We start from the raw sequence: 15,000 nt of genomic DNA on the forward strand, positions 1-15,000 counted from the left end.
CAGAGCTTATCCGAGCGGCTGGAACTCTGCGCCGGCGTGGTCGAGCGTGAGGCCTCGGCCCTTTGGCTGCCTGGTACCTAAAACACTTCCATTGATCCAGCCACGGAGGGTGCTGGCTGGTGGCTCCATACCTCCAGAGCTCCAGAGCTCCATAGCACCAGAGCTCCATAGCTCCATAGCACCAGAGCTCCATAGCTCCATAGCACCAGAGCTCCATAGCTCCATAGCACCAGAGCTCCATAGCTCCATAGCACCAGAGCTCCATAGCTCCATAGCACCAGAGCTCCATAGCTCCATAGCACCAGAGCTCCATAGCTCCATAGCACCAGAGCTCCATAGCTCCATAGCACCAGAGCTCCATAGCTCCATAGCACCAGAGCTCCATAGCTCCATAGCACCAGAGCTCCATAGCTCCATAGCACCAGAGCTCCATAGCTCCATAGCACCAGGGCTCCATAGCTCCATAGCTCCAGGGCTCCATAGCTCCATAGCTCCAGAGCTCCAGAGCTCCAGAGCTCCATAGCTCCATAGCTCCATAGCTCCATACTTCCATAGCTCCGGAGCTCCATGGCTCCATACTTCCATAGCTCCAGCCTGGCTGGCTGGTGGCTCCATAGCTCCATACTTGCAGCCACGGAGCTGGCGAAAATTGCACTAAGTGCGAAAGCCCATTCATTTACAACGGCGTGTCCACAAGGCGGCGACATTTCCCCGTTACCGGTGGCTGCGCGGCGGGTGAGTGACAGAGCTTATCCGAGCGGCTGGAACTCTGCGCCGGCGTGGTCGAGCGTGAGGCCTCGGCCCTTTGGCTGCCTGGTACCTAAAACACTTCCATTGATCCAGCCTCGGAGGGTGCTGGCTGGTGGCTCCATACCTCCATAGCTCCATACCTCCAGAGCTCCAGAGCTCCATAGCACCAGAGCTCCATAGCTCCATAGCACCAGAGCTCCATAATACCAGAGCTCCATAGCTCCATAGCTCCATAGCACCAGAGCTCCATAGCTCCATAGCACCAGAGCTCCATAGCTCCATAGCACCAGAGCTCCATAGCTCCATAGCACCAGAGCTCCATAGCTCCATAGCACCAGAGCTCCATAGCTCCATAGCACCAGAGCTCCATAGCTCCATAGCACCAGGGCTCCATAGCTCCATAGCTCCAGGGCTCCATAGCTCCATAGCTCCAGAGCTCCAGAGCTCCAGAGCTCCATAGCTCCATAGCTCCATAGCTCCATACTTCCATAGCTCCGGAGCTCCATGGCTCCATACTTCCATAGCTCCAGCCTGGCTGGCTGGTGGCTCCATAGCTCCATACTTGCAGCCACGGAGCTGGCGAAAATTGCACTAAGTGCGAAAGCCCATTCATTTACAACGGCGTGTCCACAAGGCGGCGACATTTCCCCGTTACCGGTGGCTGCGCGGCGGGTGAGTGACAGAGCTTATCCGAGCGGCTGGAACTCTGCGCCGGCGTGGTCGAGCGTGAGGCCTCGGCCCTTTGGCTGCCTGGTACCTAAAACACTTCCATTGATCCAGCCTCGGAGGGTGCTGGCTGGTGGCTCCATACCTCCATAGCTCCATACCTCCAGAGCTCCAGAGCTCCATAGCACCAGAGCTCCATAGCTCCATAGCACCAGAGCTCCATAATACCAGAGCTCCATAGCTCCATAGCTCCATAGCACCAGAGCTCCATAGCTCCATAGCACCAGAGCTCCATAGCTCCATAGCACCAGAGCTCCATAGCTCCATAGCACCAGAGCTCCATAGCTCCATAGCACCAGAGCTCCATAGCTCCATAGCACCAGAGCTCCATAGCTCCATAGCACCAGAGCTCCATAGCTCCATAGCACCAGAGCTCCATAGCTCCATAGCACCAGAGCTCCATAGCTCCATAGCACCAGAGCTCCATAGCTCCATAGCACCAGAGCTCCATAGCTCCATAGCACCAGAGCTCCATAGCTCCATAGCACCAGAGCTCCATAGCTCCATAGCTCCAGCCTGGGTGGCTGGTGGCTCCATAGCTCCATACTTCCATAGCTCCAGTCAGAGAGTGTGCTAAAATTGCACTAAGTGCGAAAGCCCATTCATTTACAACGGCGTGTCCACAAGGCGGCGACATTTCCCCGTTACCGGTGGCTGCGCGGCGGGTGAGTGACAGAGCTTATCCGAGCGGCTGGAACTCTGCGCCGGCGTGGTCGAGCGTGAGGCCTCGGCCCTTTGGCTGCCTGGTACCTAAAACACTTCCATTGATCCAGCCACGGAGGGTGCTGGCTGGTGGCTCCATAGCTCCATACCTCCAGAGCTCCAGAGCTCCATAGCACCAGAGCTCCATAGCTCCATAGCACCAGAGCTCCATAGCACCAGAGCTCCATAGCTCCATAGCACCAGAGCTCCATAGCTCCATAGCACCAGAGCTCCATAGCTCCATAGCACCAGAGCTCCATAGCTCCATAGCTCCATAGCACCAGAGCTCCATAGCTCCATAGCACCAGAGCTCCATAGCTCCATAGCACCAGAGCTCCATAGCTCCATAGCACCAGAGCTCCATAGCTCCATAGCACCAGAGCTCCATAGCTCCATAGCACCAGAGCTCCATAGCTCCATAGCACCAGAGCTCCATAGCTCCATAGCACCAGAGCTCCATAGCTCCATAGCACCAGAGCTCCATAGCTCCATAGCTCCAGGGCTCCATAGCTCCATAGCTCCAGGGCTCCATAGCTCCAGGGCTCCAGGGCTCCATAGCTCCAGGGCTCCATAGCTCCAGGGCTCCAGGGCTCCATAGCTCCATACCTCCAGAGCTCCATACCTCCAGAGCTCCAGAGCTCCATAGCACCAGAGCTCCATGGCTTCAGAGCTCCATAGCACCATAGCTCCATACCTCCAGAGCTCCAGGGCTCCATAGCTCCATAGCTCCATAGCTCCATAGCTCCATACCTCCAGAGCTCCATAGCACCAGAGCTCCATGGCTCCATAGCTCCAGCCTGGGTGGCTGGTGGCTCCATAGCTCCATACTTCCATAGCTCCAGTCAGAGAGTTGGCGAAAATTGCACTAAGTGCGAAAGCCCATTCATTTACAACGGCGTGTCCGCCAGGCGGCGACATTTCCCCGTTACCGGTGGCTGCGCGGCGGGTGAGTGACAGAGCTTATCCGAGCGGCTGGAACTCTGCGCCGGCGTGGTCGAGCGGCTGGCCTCGGTAGTTGATGTACCAGGGGTGGGGCGGGGAGCTCCAGGCGGGTCTTGTGAGAGAGTGAAGCCGAGCGGCTGGAACTCTCGGCCGGCCTGGTCGAGCGGCTGGCCTCGGTAGTTGAGGTACCAGGGGCGGGCTGGGGAGCTCCAGGCGGGGCTTGTGAGAGAGTGAAGCCGAGCGGCTGGAACTCTGGGCCGGCCTGGTCGAGCGGCTGGCCTCGGTAGTTGAGGTACCAGGGGTGGGCTGGGGAGCTCCAGGCGGGGCTTGTGAGAGAGTGTAGCCGAGCGGCTGGAACTCTGGGCCGGCGTGGTTGAGCAGCATGCCCGCGGAGGTGGCTCTTCCATAGGCAGGGAGGGTGCTGGAGCTCCACACTTCCATAGGCAGGGAGGGTGCTGGAGCTCCACACTTCCATAGGCAGGGAGGGTGCTGGAGCTCCACACTTCCATAGGCAGGGAGGGTGCTGGAGCTCCACACTTCCATAGGCAGGGAGGGTGCTGGAGCTCCACACTTCCATAGGCAGGGAGGGTGCTGGAGCTCCACACTTCCATAGGCAGGGAGGGTGCTGGAGCTCCACACTTCCATAGGCAGGGAGGGTGCTGGAGCTCCACACTTCCATAGGCAGGGAGGGTGCTGGAGCTCCACACTTCCATAGGCAGGGAGGGTGCTGGAGCTCCACACTTCCATAGGCAGGGAGGGTGCTGGAGCTCCACACTTCCATAGGCAGGGAGGGTGCTGGAGCTCCACACTTCCATAGGCAGGGAGGGTGCTGGAGCTCCACACTTCCATAGGCAGGGAGGGTGCTGGAGCTCCACACTTCCATAGGCAGGGAGGGTGCTGGAGCTCCACACTTCCATAGGCAGGGAGGGTGCTGGAGCTCCACACTTCCATAGGCAGGGAGGGTGCTGGAGCTCCACACTTCCATAGGCAGGGAGGGTGCTGGAGCTCCACACTTCCATAGGCAGGGAGGGTGCTGGAGCTCCACACTTCCATAGGCAGGGAGGGTGCTGGAGCTCCACACTTCCATAGGCAGGGAGGGTGCTGGAGCTCCACACTTCCATAGGCAGGGAGGGTGCTGGAGCTCCACACTTCCATAGGCAGGGAGGGTGCTGGAGCTCCACACTTCCATAGGCAGGGAGGGTGCTGGAGCTCCACACTTCCATAGGCAGGGAGGGTGCTGGAGCTCCACACTTCCATAGGCAGGGAGGGTGCTGGAGCTCCACATCCACACTTCCAGCCACTGCATGCTGGCACTTCCACCTTGCTTGCTAAGTCGGCGTGATCTTGCCCAAAAAGTCCCTCCTCACCTCCAGCTGGAAGTGGAAAAAAATCCTCCACCTGCTTGGCCGAGGTTCTGGAAGCCAGCAGCTCGCAGAATGTTGCCAAAGTTTCACTGGAAGGAAAAGAAAAGAGAAGACCGAGTGCGCATTTCACCTACCGCCGAATGTCCACAAGAGGGAAGTGTCACTCCGTCGCAGAATCTGCGCCGACGCACTCGGCACCCTTCGAATTTATGGTGCCGGTGCGGGTGTTCTGGGTGCAAAAAGGCCGCCCAAGTGGTAGAAAAAAATCAGACTTCGTCTCTTAGGTCGAAATTAATGCCAAGTTTTGAAATGCGCTGGCAGGGGTGGACCAGGGCCCGTTAGAAGTGCTTAGCCGAGGTCCTGGAAGCCTAACCCGGCGTGATCTTGTGCAAAAAGCCGCTGCTGAGCTCCAGCTGGAAGTGTAAAAAGAACCGGGCTGGATCAAAAAAAGAACCGGGCGGCCCGTTAAAATTGCTTAGCCGAGGTCCTGGAACCCTAACCCGGCGTGATCTTGTGCAAAAAGCCGCTGCTGAGCTCCAGCTGGAAGTGGAAAAAGAACCGGGCTGGTTCAAAAAAAGAACCGGGCGACCCGTTAGAAGTGCTTAGCCGAGGTCCTGGAAGCCTAACCCGGCGTGATCTTGTGCAAAAAGCCGCTGCTGAGCTCCAGCTGGAAGTGGAAAAAGAACCGGGCTGGATCAAAAAAGAACCGGGCGACCCGTTAAAATTGCTTAGCCGAGGTCCTGGAAGCCTAACACGGCGTGTTCTTGTGCAAAAAGCCGCTCCCGAGCTCCAGCTGGAAGTGTAAAAAGAACCAGGCTGGATAAAAAAAAGAACCGGGCTGGATCAAAAAAGAACCGGGCGACCCGTTAAAATTGCTTAGCCGAGGTCCTGGAAGCCTAACACGGCGTGATCTTGTGCAAAAAGCCGCTCCCGAGCTCCAGCTGGAAGTGTAAAAAGAACCGGGCTGGATAAAAAAAGAACCGGGCTGGATCAAAAAAGAACCGGGCGGCCCGTTAAAATTGCTTAGCCGAGGTCCTGGAAGCCTAACACGGCGTGATCTTGTGCAAAAAGCCGCTCCCGAGCTCCAGCTGGAAGTGTAAAAAGAACCGGGCTGGATCAAAAAAGAACCGGGCTGGATAAAAAAAAGAACCGGGCGGCCCGTTAAAATTGCTTAGCCGAGGTCCTGGAAGCCTAACCCGGCGTGATCTTGTGCAAAAAGCCGCTCCCGAGCTCCAGCTGGAAGTGTAAAAAGAACCGGGCTGGATAAAAAAAGAACCGGGCTGGATCAAAAAAAGAACCGGGCGACCCGTTAAAATTGCTTAGCCGAGGTCCTGGAAGCCTAACACGGCGTGATCTTGTGCAAAAAGCCGCTCCCGAGCTCCAGCTGGAAGTGTAAAAAGAACCGGGCTGGATCAAAAAAGAACCGGGCTGGATAAAAAAAAAGAACCGGGCGACCCGTTAAAATTGCTTAGCCGAGGTCCTGGAAGCCTAACCCGGCGTGATCTTGTGCAAAAAGCCGCTCCCGAGCTCCAGCTGGAAGTGTAAAAAGAACCGGGCTGGATAAAAAAAGAACCGGGCTGGATCAAAAAAAGAACCGGGCGACCCGTTAAAATTGCTTAGCCGAGGTCCTGGAAGCCTAACACGGCGTGATCTTGTGCAAAAAGCCGCTCCCGAGCTCCAGCTGGAAGTGTAAAAAGAACCGGGCTGGATAAAAAAAGAACCGGGCTGGATCAAAAAAGAACCGGGCGACCCGTTAAAATTGCTTAGCCGAGGTCCTGGAAGCCTAACCCGGCGTGATCTTGTGCAAAAAGCCGCTCCCGAGCTCCAGCTGGAAGTGTAAAAAGAACCGGGCTGGATAAAAAAAAGAACCGGGCTGGATCAAAAAAGAACCGGGCGACCCGTTAAAATTGCTTAGCCGAGGTCCTGGAAGCCTAACACGGCGTGATCTTGTGCAAAAAGCCGCTCCCGAGCTCCAGCTGGAAGTGTAAAAAGAACCGGGCTGGATAAAAAAAGAACCGGGCTGGATCAAAAAAGAACCGGGCGACCCGTTAAAATTGCTTAGCCGAGGTCCTGGAAGCCTAACCCGGCGTGATCTTGTGCAAAAAGCCGCTCCCGAGCTCCAGCTGGAAGTGTAAAAAGAACCGGGCTGGATAAAAAAAAGAACCGGGCTGGATCAAAAAAGAACCGGGCGACCCGTTAAAATTGCTTAGCCGAGGTCCTGGAAGCCTAACACGGCGTGATCTTGTGCAAAAAGCCGCTCCCGAGCTCCAGCTGGAAGTGTAAAAAGAACCGGGCTGGATAAAAAAAAGAACCGGGCTGGATCAAAAAAGAACCGGGCGACCCGTTAAAATTGCTTAGCCGAGGTCCTGGAAGCCTAACCCGGCGTGATCTTGTGCAAAAAGCCGCTCCCGAGCTCCAGCTGGAAGTGTAAAAAGAACCGGGCTGGATAAAAAAAAGAACCGGGCTGGATCAAAAAAGAACCGGGCGACCCGTTAAAATTGCTTAGCCGAGGTCCTGGAAGCCTAACACGGCGTGATCTTGTGCAAATAGCCGCTCCCGAGCTCCAGCTGGAAGTGTAAAAAGAACCAGGCTGGATAAAAAAAAGAACCGGGCTGGATCAAAAAAGAACCGGGCGACCCGTTAAAATTGCTTAGCCGAGGTCCTGGAAGCCTAACCCGGCGTGATCTTGTGCAAAAAGCCGCTCCCGAGCTCCAGCTGGAAGTGTAAAAAGAACCGGGCTGGATAAAAAAAAGAACCGGGCTGGATCAAAAAAGAACCGGGCGACCCGTTAAAATTGCTTAGCCGAGGTCCTGGAAGCCTAACACGGCGTGTTCTTGTGCAAAAAGCCGCTCCCGAGCTTCAGCTGGAAGTGTAAAAAGAACCGGGCTGGATAAAAAAAGAACCGGGATGGATAAAAAAAAGAACCGGGCGACCCGTTAAAATTGCTTAGCCGAGGTCCTGGAAGCCTAACACGGCGTGATCTTGTGCAAAAAGCCGCTCCCGAGCTCCAGCTGGAAGTGTAAAAAGAACCAGGCTGGATAAAAAAAAGAACCGGGCTGGATCAAAAAAGAACCGGGCGACCCGTTAAAATTGCTTAGCCGAGGTCCTGGAAGCCTAACACGGCGTGATCTTGTGCAAAAAGCCGCTCCCGAGCTCCAGCTGGAAGTGTAAAAAGAACCAGGCTGGATAAAAAAAGAACCGGGCTGGATCAAAAAAGAACCGGGCGACCCGTTAAAATTGCTTAGCCGAGGTCCTGGAAGCCTAACCCGGCGTGATCTTGCCCGAAATTCGGCCTCTATACTTCCATTTTAGGTACCAGGCGCTCATAGTGTGTTGGTCCCACTAGTCAGTGTACTGGTCCCACTCGCTAGTGTACTGGTCCCCCTAGTCAGTGTACTCATCCAGTTACCCCCCGTTTTCCAAAACACCATCGGCACGTATAAGGGGGGGACTCCTGAGAGAGATGAGGTATATGGCAGCGCAACACCAATCCGCTCCGCGCTGGTTCCCATGTCGGCTACGGATGAATAAAACCAGCCTGTCCCCCCTGGAGCTCACGAGACACGGAATTTTTTCTAAGTGCCAACGGCTCTTCCGAGCAAACGTGTCCGCTCCGGCTGGTTCCCCCGTCGGCCTCGAATGACGAAAAATGCCGGTCTCCGCCCGGAGCTCATGACAAACGAAAAATTTTCTAAGTGCCAACGGCACTAGCGAGCGAATGTGTCCGCTCGGCGCTGGTTCCCGGGTCGAACCCGGAAGACGAAAAACGCCGGTCCTCGCCCGGAGCTCATGACAAACGAAAAATTTTCTAAGTGCCAACGGCACTAGCGAGCGAATGTGTCCGCTCGGCGCTGGTTCCCGGGTCGAACCCGGAAGACGAAAAACGCCGCTCTCCGCCCGGAGCTCATGACAAACGAAAAATTTTCTAAGTGCCAACGGCACTAGCGAGCGAATGTGTCCGCTCGGCGCTGGTTCCCGGGTCGAACCCGGAAGACGAAAAACGCCGGTCCTCGCCCGGAGCTCATGACAAACGAAAAATTTTCTAAGTGCCAACGGCACTAGCGAGCGAATGTGTCCGCTCGGCGCTGGTTCCCGGGTCGAACCCGGAAGACGAAAAACGCCGCTCTCCGCCCGGAGCTCATGACAAACGAAAAATTTTCTAAGTGCCAACGGCACTAGCGAGCGAATGTGTCCGCTCGGCGCTGGTTCCCGGGTCGAACCCGGAAGACGAAAAACGCCGGTCCTCGCCCGGAGCTCATGACAAACGAAAAATTTTCTAAGTGCCAACGGCACTAGCGAGCGAATGTGTCCGCTCGGCGCTGGTTCCCGGGTCGAACCCGGAAGACGAAAAACGCCGGTCTCCGCCCGGAGCTCATGACAAACGAAAAATTTTCTAAGTGCCAACGGCACTAGCGAGCGAATGTGTCCGCTCGGCGCTGGTTCCCGGGTCGGACCCGGAAGACGAAAAACGCCGGTCTCCGCCCGGAGCTCATGACAAACGAAAAATTTTCTAAGTGCCAACGGCACTAGCGAGCGAATGTGTCCGCTCGGCGCTGGTTCCCGGGTCGAACCCGGAAGACGAAAAACGCCGGTCTCCGCCCGGAGCTCATGACAAACGAAAAATTTTCTAAGTGCCAACGGCACTAGCGAGCGAATGTGTCCGCTCGGCGCTGGTTCCCGGGTCGAACCCGGAAGACGAAAAACGCCGGTCTCCGCCCGGAGCTCATGACAAACGAAAAATTTTCTAAGTGCCAACGGCACTAGCGAGCGAATGTGTCCGCTCGGCGCTGGTTCCCGGGTCGGACCCGGAAGACGAAAAACGCCGGTCCTCGCCTGGAGGTCCCAGCAAAATCGGCGAAAAAACGACTAAGTGTCAACTTTCGAAAAAACGGCTAAGTGTCGACTTTCGAAAAAACGGCTAAGTGTCAACTTTCGAAAAAACGGCTAAGTGTCAACTTTCGAAAAAACGACTAAGTGCCCACGGCTCTGCGGGGCTTGTGAGTCCGCCCCGCGCCGGTTCGGCGGTCGGCCTCAAAAAGCAAAAAATCAGCCTCTCTCCCTGGAGCTCACCAAAAATTTGTCGAAATTTTTCTAAGTTCTCCTCGAGGTACCAGGGGGTGAGGTACCCGGGCTAAGGTGCAGTACCTTTTTTGGTCTTCAGGTGCGCCAGAGTACAATGAAATGGTCCCAGTAGTCAGTGTACTCATCGACTTTCCCCCCGTTTTCCAAAGCACCTCGTTTACGAGTATGGAGGAGATGGTGCTGGTCTCCCCACGGCGTCGGACACGCCGTCCTCGACAGCACAAGGTCGGATAGAAGACCTGGAAAGCGCCGTGGCACGCGCTGGAGGTGGGCACTTTGGCGAAAAAACGACTAAGTGTCAACTTTCGAAAAAACGACTAAGTGTCAACTTTCGAAAAAACGGCTAAGTGTCAACTTTCGAAAAAACGACTAAGTGTCACCTCTCTGAAAAAATGGCAAAGTGTCGCCTCTCTGAAAATTTTCTAAGTGCCCACGGCTCTGCGGGCTCGTGCATCCGAGCCGCGCCGGTTCTGCAACCGGCCTAGAATGACGAAAAATAACGGTCTCCTCCTGGAGCTCACAGCCAATTGTGGCGAAAAAGTGGCAAAGTGCCCACGGCTCTGCGGGCTCGTGCATCCGACCCGCGCCGGTTCCGCAGTCGGCCTCGAATGACGAAAAATAACGGTCTCCTCCTGGAGCTCACAGCCAACTTGGCAAAAAGTTTCTAAGTGCCCACGGCCCTGCCGAGCTTTGGCGTCCGCCCAGCGCCGGTTCCGCAGTCGGCCTCGAATGACGAAAAATAACGGTCTCCTCCTGGAGCTCACAGCCAACTTGGCAAAAAGTTTCTAAGTGCCCACGGCCCTGCCGAGCTTTGGCGTCCGCCCAGCGCCGGTTCCGCAGTCGGCCTCGAATGACGAAAAATAACGGTCTCCTCCTGGAGCTCACAGCCAACTTGGCAAAAAGTTTCTAAGTGCCCACGGCCCTGCCGAGCTTTGGCGTCCGCCCAGCGCCGGTTCCGCAGTCGGCCTCGAATGACGAAAAATGACGGTCTCCTCCTGGAGCTCACAGCCAACTTGGCAAAAAGTTTCTAAGTGTCACATCTCTGAAAAAACGGCTAAGTGTCGACTTTCGAAAAAACGGCTAAGTGTCAACTTTCGAAAAAACGGCTAAGTGTCGCCTCTCTGAAAAAACGGCAAAGTGTCAACTTTCGAAAAAACGACAGAGTGTCGCCTCTCTGAAAAAACGACTAAGTGTCGACTCTGAGAAAATGGCAAAGTGCCCACGGCTCTGCGGGCTCGTGCATCCGACCCGCGCCGGTTCCCCAGCCGGCCTGAAATAAGGCAAAACCAGCCTCTCCGCCTGGAGCTCAGAGCCAACTTGGCGAATATTTTCTAAGTGCCCACGGCTCTGCGTGGCTACGGCGTCTGCCCAGCGCCGGTTCCTGGGTCGAACCCCGAGGACGAGGAATGCCGGTCTCCGCCTGGAGGTCCCAGCTTAATCGGCGAAAATTTTCTAAGTGCCCACGGCTCTGCCGGGCTCGTGCATCCGACCCGCGCCGGTTCCCCAGCCGGCCTGAAATAAGGCAAAACCAGGCTCTCCCCCTGGAGCTCAGAGCCAATTGTGGCGAAAAAACGACTAAGTGTCAACTTTCGAAAAAACGACTAAGTGTCAACTTTCCAAAAAAACGGCTAAGTGTCGACTTTCGAAAAAACGGCTAAGTGTCAACTTTCGAAAAAACGACTAAGTGTCGCCTCTGAAAAAACGACTAAGTGTCGCCTCTCTGAAAAAACGACTAAGTGCCCACGGCTCTGGGGGGCTTGTGAGTCCGCCCCGCGCCGGTTCGGCGGTCGGCCTCAAAAAGCGAAAAATCAGCCTCTCTCCCTGGAGCTCACCAAAAATTTGTCGAAATTTTTCTAAGTTCTCCTCGAGGTACCAGGGGGTGAGGTACCCGGGCTAAGGTGCAGTACCTTTTTTGGTCTTCAGGTGCGCCAGAGTACAATGAAATGGTCCCAGTAGTCAGTGTACTCATCGACTTTCCCCCCGTTTTCCAAAGCACCCCGTTTACGAGTATGGAGGAGATGGTGCTGGTCTCCCCACGGCGTCGGACACGCCGTCCTCGACAGCACAAGGTCGGATAGAAGACCTGAAAAGCGCCGTGGCACGCGCTGGAGGTGTCACTGTGGCGAAAAAGTGACTAAGTGTCAACTTTCGAAAAAACGGCTAAGTGTCAACTTTCGAAAAAACGGCTAAGTGTCAACTTTCGAAAAAACGGCTAAGTGTCAACTTTCGAAAAAACGACTAAGTGTCGCCTCTCTGAAAAAACGGCAAAGTGTCAACTTTCGAAAAAACGACTAAGTGTCAACTTTCGAAAAAACGACTAAGTGTCACCTCTCTGAAAAAATGGCAAAGTGTCAACTGCGAATGTGGTGGTGCATGGAAGGAAGTGGAGGACGGCCGCCTCCTTAAACACAGGCCGGAGAGGAGCGTCAGGGCCAGGCTCCTCAAACATGGACCGAGTGTCGCCCTTAACACAGACCAAGGGGAGGACGGCCGCCTCCTTAAACACAGGCCGGAGAGGAGCGTCAGGGCCAGGCTCCTCAAACATGGACCGAGTGTCGCCCTTAACACAGACCAAGGGGAGGACGGCCGCCTCCTTAAACACAGGCCGGAGAGGAGCGTCAGGGCCAGGCTCCTCAAACATGGACCGAGTGTCGCCCTTAACACGGACCAAGGGGAGGACGGCCGCCTCCTTAAACACAGGCCGGAGAGGAGCGTCAGGGCCAGGCTCCTCAAACATGGACCGAGTGTCGCCCTTAACACGGACCAAGGGGAGGACGGCCGCCTCCTTAAACACAGGCCGGAGAGGAGCGTCAGGGCCAGGCTCCTCAAACATGGACCGAGTGTCGCCCTTAACACAGACCAAGGGGAGGACGGCCGCCTCCTTAAACACAGGCCGGAGAGGAGCGTCAGGGCCAGGCTCCTCAAACATGGACCGAGTGTCGCCCTTAACACGGACCAAGGGGAGGACGGCCGCCTCCTTAAACACAGGCCGGAGAGGAGCGTCAGGGCCAGGCTCCTCAAACATGGACCGAGTGTCGCCCTTAACACGGACCAAGGGGAGGACGGCCGCCTCCTTAAACACAGGCCGGAGAGGAGCGTCAGGGCCAGGCTCCTCAAACATGGACCGAGTGTCGCCCTTAACACAGACCAAGGGGAGGACGGCCGCCTCCTTAAACACAGGCCGGAGAGGAGCGTCAGGGCCAGGCTCCTCAAACATGGACCGAGTGTCGCCCTTAACACGGACCAAGGGGAGGACGGCCGCCTCCTTAAACACAGGCCGGAGAGGAGCGTCAGGGCCAGGCTCCTCAAACATGGACCGAGTGTCGCCCTTAACACGGACCAAGGGGAGGACGGCCGCCTCCTTAAACACAGGCCGGAGAGGAGCGTCAGGGCCAGGCTCCTCAAACATGGACAGAGTGTCGCCCTTAACACAGACCAAGCGGAGGACGGCCGCCTCCCTAAATACAGGCCGAACCGGAGCGCGAGTGTCGCTCCTTAAACACGGACCGAGTGGAGGACGGCCGCCTCCTTAAACACAGGCCGAACAAAATGACACAAAGTGTCAACTGCGAATGTTGTCCATCCAAGGAAGGAGCGTGATGCCCGGCCGGCTCCTTAAACACAGGCCGAGAGTCGCCCCGGACGGTCCGCCTCGCGGCGCCCGTCTGCTCGGATAAAATGACACAAAGTGTCAACTACGAATGTTGTCCATCCAAGGAGGGAGCGTGATGCCCGGCCGGCTCCGAAAACACAGGCCGAGAGTCGCCCCGGACGGTCCGCCTCGCGGCGCCCGTCTGCTCGGATAAAATGACACAAAGTGTCAACTGCGAATGTTGTCCATCCAAGGAAGGAGCGTGATGCCCGGCCGGCTCCTTAAACACAGGCCGAGAGTCGCCCCGGACGGTCCGCCTCGCTGCGCCCGCCCGCTCGGATAAAATGACACAAAGTGTCAACTACGAATGTTGTCCATCCAAGGAAGGAGCGTGATGCCCGGCCGGCTCCTTAAACACAGGCCGAGAGTCGCCCCGGACGGTCGCCTCGCGGCGCCCGTCTGCTCGGATAAAATGACACAAAGTGTCAACTACGAATGTTGTCCATCCAAGGAGGGAGCGTGATGCCCGGCCGGCTCCGAAAACACAGGCCGAGAGTCGCCCCGGACGGTCCGCCTCGCGGCGCCCGTCTGCTCGGATAAAATGACACAAAGTGTCAACTGCGAATGTTGTCCATCCAAGGAAGGAGCGTGATGCCCGGCCGGCTCCTTAAACACAGGCCGAGAGTCGCCCCGGACGGTCCGCCTCGCGGCGCCCGCCCGCTCGGATAAAATGACACAAAGTGTCAACTACGAATGTTGTCCATCCAAGGAAGGAGCGTGATGCCCGGCCGGCTCCTTAAACACAGGCCGAGAGTCGCCCCGGACGGTCGCCTCGCGGCGCCCGTCTGCTCGGATAAAATGACACAAAGTGTCAACTACGAATGTTGTCCATCCAAGGAGGGAGCGTGATGCCCGGCCGGCTCCGAAAACACAGGCCGAGAGTCGCCCCGGACGGTCCGCCTCGCGGCGCCCGTCTGCTCGGATAAAATGACACAAAGTGTCAACTACGAATGTTGTCCATCCAAGGAGGGAGCGTGAGGCCCGGCCGGCTCCGAAAACACAGGCCGAGAGTCGCCCCGGACGGTCCGCCTCGCGGCGCCCGTCTGCTCGGATAAAATGACACAAAGTGTCAACTACGAATGTTGTCCATCCAAGGAGGGAGCGTGATGCCCGGCCGGCTCCGAAAACACAGGCCGAGAGTCGCCCCGGACGGTCCGCCTCTCGAGGCGCCCGCCCGCTCGGATAAAATGACACAAAGTGTCAACTACGAATGTTGTCCATCCAAGGAGGGAGCGTGATGCCCGGCCGGCTCCGAAAACACAGGCCGAGATTCGACCCCGGACGGGCCGTCTTCTCCCGGCGCCCGCCCGCGTACGCCCCCCATCCCCGGTCGCCCGTCTGCTCCCGGCGGGCCTCCGAGTACCCCCTCACCCAACTGACCGACTGGCACTCATGACCCGCCTTGGTAGGGCCTCCATCGGCCTCGGCTCGTCCGACGTCGGGTGGACGGTTCCTACCCACTGCGGGTCGCACTCTAGCGCCCCGGCCGCCGCGTGAGCGTGCGCTCCCCGCGCCGCCCCGCAGGCCCCGGCGCGACCGTACTGCGGCGAGACCGAGACGACCCGGTTTGGCATCCATCCCACCTAGCCACGATCCACGGAGGCCGAGCGAGCGGCTGAGTGTCGGGCGCCGCGCGTGCGAGCGTCCGCCGGCCGCGCCGGTCCTTCCGCGAATGTCGTTTCTCAAACCCTCCGGCTTGATAGCGGCGGCACCACGGGAAGCCGTCCACACACACACCGTCCGACCTCTATCCGAAAAGCCTTCCCGACCAACCGCGGTCGC

Source organism: Syngnathus leptorhynchus, unplaced genomic scaffold (assembly GCF_054491065.1).
Source record: "Syngnathus leptorhynchus isolate UIUO unplaced genomic scaffold, UIUO_Slep HiC_scaffold_96, whole genome shotgun sequence".
In the NCBI taxonomy this organism is placed as follows: Eukaryota; Metazoa; Chordata; class Actinopteri; order Syngnathiformes; family Syngnathidae; genus Syngnathus; species Syngnathus leptorhynchus.